Below are 6,000 nucleotides of genomic sequence, written 5' to 3' on the forward strand. Positions count from 1 at the left end.
TCTTCAGCTGTACTGTAGGAAAAGAAGGAATTTTTATATTTTCTTCTGGCCACAGTGTGGGGGGGCTGCTGATTGTACACCAAGTAAAACCAAGAGTCACTTTACCATTCTGGCAAACCTGTCACCTGTTAAAAAATGCTTCTTTCCTCATCCCTGAGCCGCATTTCTACTTTGTCTTTGAAGAAATGAAGTTTCTCCTCCGGGTATTCTGTCTTAGAAATATATACTGCTCATCTCCCCACTAGGATTCACAAGCTCTGTGATAGCGAATCCCTTGCAGCTGCCCACAAACAATAAGTAATACAAAGGATGACTGAGGGTTTCAAGTTTCCTGTTTACAGCCTCCATCCAATGGGGAGCTCTCTGGAGAAATGTAAGGCTGGCAACAAATTAACAAGGGTTCAGTTATTTTACAAGGGAGAACAATGGTTCCTCTGACCACTTTTGATTCATTCCATCTCTGGTTTCCATGGAGCGTCATAAAAGGATCTATGTGTGTGTCAAGAGAGTGGAGAAAGAGAAGTGGCCCGGAGCTAACAGGGGAAGAAGCATCCGCCTGGTGAGTCTCCGCGGAAAGAGAATATCTCCAACACTTAGTATCCAGTTCCTGTGCCGCGGCTGCTTTGCCTGGGTAATGACAATCAGATCAGGCCACACAGCCCTCATTCCAGCAGCCTTTTACTTCCCAGGAGATCTTTGCCCCAGGGTTCTGCTCCCTTTTTAGGCTTATTCTTGTCTCCAACTTCCCCCTTCTATCGCCCCTTTTATCGCCACCAGTTGGAAAAGCTGTATAAGAAGTTAGACGTGCCTGCCGAGCTCCTCTTGGAGGAAACAGTTGAAGAATTTTCTGGAGCTGACTCGGGAAGTTAGGGGCACCAGTGGCGGGCATCTGTGGCTTTCTGGCCACTCAGAATCCACTCCTTCTTTTCACAACTTCACCAGCCCTTTCCCTTTTCAATCAAGTGATTCTAGAAGGATTAGACCCTGGGGTCAGGAATAGAGCATGTGATTTAGGCCTAAGCCAATCAGAGCATTGTATTTCCTTGGCTGCCAATGATTGGCTCATTGATAATCATGTGACTTAATTAGCGCCAATTAGAGAGGCAACGAGACTTCCCCTGGGAATTCTGGAAAGGAGATTCTCAGTCTATCCTCGCTGGACTTGAATGAGAGGTGTGAGATTGGACACCTGGTAAGCATCTTCCTACCTGTAGCAAGCGCATGTCTGGAAATACTATCAAGTCGGGAAAAGAATGAGACGCTGGACCTTGAGGACAGTGCTTGAGCCCCGGAATCAGTCTATCTCTGAAGCAAGTCCTGTTTCCAGCCTCTCGATTACGTGATTCAGTAAATTTTATTTGGGCTCCTACTGTCTCGGGCTGGATTTTGTTGCTTGCAGCTGAAAGAGTTGTCTCTCTCCCACTAGGGGAAGTTGAGAGGAGGCGCCAAGAATGAGAGCTGCGAGGCGGGGAGTGGGGGCAGATCACAGCCCTTCAGCCGGGAGAGCAATTCTCACCCGAGGGTATTTGTCCCTTCACATTTATCATGAGAAGGCAGAAGCTGCAAAATATGTTTGTAGAGCCATTAACCTTTCCATTCCTTTCCATGTAACACTTGATGTTTTTATGGGGAAAAATCTGTCCAGTTTATTATTCAGGTGATTGCTGGACCTGCTTTAAAGTGACGGCAGATATGGGTTGAATTCTCAAAAAGTCATCCATGTCGTTTCGTTGGTCACCATGCCTTTTAAGTGTTTATGTTACCATCTCAATTACACCATCTTTTTAGCTCAGGGATGGTATACAAAGACGTTTGGCCAGGGGACCCAGAATCACCTGAATCCTGTCTTGGTCTACCAACCCCATTCTCTGCAGTGCCCCATGCAGGCAATAAGAAGCACTTTATTTTTAGAGAGAGCTTTGGTCCAAAACCCTAGTGCAAAGTCAGGAAGGAAGGATGGAACTCATGTTCTTTCTCCTCATTGTTCAATCCCAGTTCTCAGATATTCTCAGTTTGGATAGTCTCTGGCACTTGTTGACATGTGTTGAATCAGGTGTTCTGTTGTTGTGGTTTGGTTTGGTTTTGATTTTTGGTTTTTGACATACGTCAGAGAAGGAAAAGAGCATGGTGTCACCTTTGCCCAGAATATTTGCCCAGTTTCTGCCCAATTCCTATGTCAACAAAATTCAACTGAGTAAATTTTAAAGATCTTATTGGCTTTAGTCAGTCATTCAGGAATTGGGCAGCATCCAGTCTAGCAGCTGGAAAGGTGCTCCAATGCATTATACCAGGCAAGAGATTTTTATCGACCAAAGTGAGCAGGGGCAAGGAAGTTATACTGGGCATTTACTGATTGGGTAAAGCAGGGTTGCTTTCCTTACATGGAGCAAAAGGAAGCCTCGGAGAAGGTAACTTGTGTCAGGTAACTTGTGTTGAGCAGGAAAGCCCTGATTGGTTGACCTCAGTCTTCCTTTTCTGGGAGAACGGAGCCTCGAAACTCAGTTAAGTTTTGGTTTGCTGACGTGGGGCTTAGCATGAGCGACTCGATCTTGGGCTTCATCTGGCTACTTTAACACATGTCAGGCCGAGTCAGGAACTCTGAATCTGCTTCCAGGTGGAAGGATGAATGTGTGTCCAAGCAGAGAGAAAGTAGAGGGGTGGGGAGAGGGGAATGTAGGGCTGCCCTGCCATTCTGGCTGCAAGGAAGAGCGAGAAAAAGAGACTACACTATGTTACGTGTGCTATAACCTTATTCCCACTGAAATGTCACCTTTAGAAAATGTGAGCCAATAAGTGTCTTGGAACCAAGCAGATAGATACTTTCCTTATCAGAGGAGAAGAAGGCAGGAGGTAAAAAGAGAATTTCTGAAAACTTGTTCTTAATAATTACCATTATTGTATTAGTTAGGATAATGCTGGCTACAATAGCAAATCATCTCCAGAACTTCAGCGGCCTAACATAATAAAAGTTTATTTCTTGTTCATATAACAATCTAAAGTGGATACTTCTCACTGACAGACTGCTTTCCTACACTTAGTGCTTTAAGAACCCATGTTCTTTCCATCGTAAGGCTCCACTTGAAGGCAATAGTTTTCAACTTTTCACTGCACTTTTTAATTACCTGATGAGCTTCAAAAATGCTGATACATGCGCCCCCCACCCCAGAAGACTCTGATTTTTTTGGTTTAAATAGCAGCTTGGGCATCAAAATGTTTAAAATACCTCTCAGAGGAGTATAAAGTGCAATCAGGCTTGCACTAGGGCGTTGCTCTAGGGCAATGGTTTCCAATGCATGGTCCCCAGACTAGCAGTGTCAGCAACATTTGGGACTTATAAGACTTGCATATTCTCAGATCCCAACTAGGTCTGCTGAATAAGAACTCTAAGGATGGGGCCCAGCAGTCTGTGTTTTAACAGCCTTCCAGTTGATTCTGATGCATGTTCAAGTTTGAGAATCACTGCCCTTCAGCCCCAAAGTTCTCTGCATCCAGGTGGAAGGGAAGAGAGGGAGCTAGAAGGAACACTCCTGCTTCTTAACTACCTCCCAGTCTCTTGAGCCCAGCTCGAAGCAGAGAGGACTGGGAAATGGGACCCTAACTGGGCAGCCTGTGTCTGCCACAATCATACACTCTTATCTGCACTGTCCCTGAATTCCACACCGATTCAGGACTGAAGGAAAATGAAAGGCAATTCTAAGTTCTAGGTGTAACACAGATGGCCAGGGCTCCCAGGTACTAGGAGTGTGAGACTAAACAAAAATTTGTAGGAAGACACAGGTAAAGTATGTATGTTGATGTAGAGTAGAATAGGTTCATTTACATAGGAAAATTAACACATAAAAATTGCACGAATTTATATCATGCCTTGTAATAGTAATTTTTCATCAAAGTGATAAAATCTCTTAAGTTCTCGTTCTGACTGGATCTCTCACCTTCTACCCATTTCCTTTCCCTCAACAGCTCAATAGCAGCTCTGAGGCAGAGATGGAAGATTGTGGATCTGCTGGGACAAGGTTATCTCAGAAGCCAAACCAGAAAGAATATCCTAACCCAGGACTCCACTATGCGATAATGGAGGGAACAGAGACCTTAAAGTCAGGCAGTTTGGGGTTCATGTCCTGGCTTTGCCACTTCTTTCCTGTGTAGCCTCGGGTGAGACACAACCTCTCTGGGCTTCAGTTTCCTTTTCTCTGAAAGACATAAAAAGTCCTGGCTTGTAGAATTATTGGCATGACCATATGAAATAACATAGGTAAAAGTACTTTAAAAATCTTAGCTGTTTTAATCCCCATTTTGGTTGCCTTGTAATGACAGAAAGAAATCAGGCCATTCTTATCCTTGACAAGCCACATACAGGAGAAACAGATAAGATGCTTGAGATTGTCTGAGGGTGGCTGAGTATAGCCCATTCTTATTAAAGGTACTTATAGTGAGAAACCATTCAGGTCAGGCCTGCCTTTCCAGTCTGCCTCGTTGGCAAGGCGGTGGGCCCCGGGCTTTGTCTCTTATGTGTTCCTTGTGGTTTCTATCTGCTCTGGCTTTGGTGGTTTGTTTCATTCATACTAGATGCCAAGGGGACGATATGGTCCAGGGAGCTGAGGAACAGACTGGATATCTGGGGACTTTGTGACACTTCAAAAAGTGACTCAGCCAGTGGTACAGAGAAAAGAGAACACATCATCCATTTGAGGGCAGAGGCAACTCTGGCCATCTGAACGCTTGAAATTTATACCATCCTCTTGAAACTAAAGGCTGATTTGCGCTCCATGATTCTTTAGAGTTCAAGTGGCCAGGGAGGGTTTAGAGAAGGGATGACAGCAGGCAGTTACTGACACTTACAGTTTTGTGTGTCTAAAATAAAATGGATAGATTCTAGATGCTTTCAATTCCAGATCTCAGAGTCAGTTCAGAGCTCATAACAATACAATGACAAATGTAATAAACTCGTATACGTAGAGTGCTTTCCAATTTACAGACCATTTCATACACTGTAAGAAAGCTGATTCTTTCTATCTCCTGGGGGCACGTATGTTATCACACTTATGTGTCTTTGGTGGCACGGAATACAAACCCACTCAGGGTACCAGTTGCATGTGTGAGAGTCAGACGGCATCACTGTGCCTTTCTAAGTACTACAGCCCTGAATCAAAGTAGTGTTTTTCTCCCCAGTCTTGCCTGAAGCTGAGGCTTGGCAATCAAGTCTTGCTGCCAGCTTTACAACATGGTTGGGATGGGGTGAGCGCTACAGAATTCACGTGAAAGGTAATCCACATTCCCTCTCTTGCAGCTGCCCTTAAATTTACAAGGAAACATTCCTTCTAGGAGTCTCTGGATATTGGACTAAGATTGTCACATGCCATTAACACAGTTCAATTCTGCAACCTCACTGATTGGAAAACCTGATTCAATATTGCAAGCTTGTTTTTGGCAACTGCACCAGCATCTTCCCAAAATATATGAGTTGCCCCTGACAGATGGTCTGAGATGGGCCCAGGGAGGCTGTTGACAGATATCTTGAGATGGATCTTATTCCATTGACATATCTGAAGAATGTCCCCTGGGAAATGTCTTCACAGGCCTGGAGGCTGACAGAACAAGACGGAAGCCCTTCAAGAGAATTGCCAATAAAGAGACTGAAAATGGGCACTACCTTCCGGAGGTAATTTGGCAATATGTACTGCCAAAACATTCATACCCTTTGGGCTTCCCTGGTGGTGCAGTGGTTGGGGGTCCGCCTGCCAACGTGGGGGACACGGGTTCGTGCCCCGGTCCGGGAGGATCCCACATGCTGCGGAGCGACTAGGACCGTGCGCCACGACTACTGGGCGGGCGCTCTAGAGCCCGCAAGCCACAACTACTGGGGCTGCGCACCTAGAGCCCGCGCTCCGCAACACGGGAGGCCACGGCAGTGGGAGGCCAGCGCACTGCAACGAAGAGTGGCCCCCGCTCGCCACAGCTAGAGAAGAGCCTGCACGCAGCAGCGAAGAACCAACACAGCCA

The 6,000-nt window shown here is 45.7% G+C and overlaps 1 long non-coding RNA gene across 1 annotated transcript; it reads left to right on the forward strand.

The window, feature by feature from the left end:
- Positions 1-451: 451 nt before the first annotated feature.
- Positions 452-5,662, forward strand: LOC130708798 (uncharacterized). The gene is made up of 3 exons (XR_009009171.1): positions 452-559; positions 3,961-4,152; positions 5,577-5,662. It is a non-coding gene; the product is annotated as an uncharacterized LOC130708798 (long non-coding RNA).
- Positions 5,663-6,000: the final 338 nt, after the last annotated feature.

Source organism: Balaenoptera acutorostrata, chromosome 9 (assembly GCF_949987535.1).
Source record: "Balaenoptera acutorostrata chromosome 9, mBalAcu1.1, whole genome shotgun sequence".
In the NCBI taxonomy this organism is placed as follows: Eukaryota; Metazoa; Chordata; class Mammalia; order Artiodactyla; family Balaenopteridae; genus Balaenoptera; species Balaenoptera acutorostrata.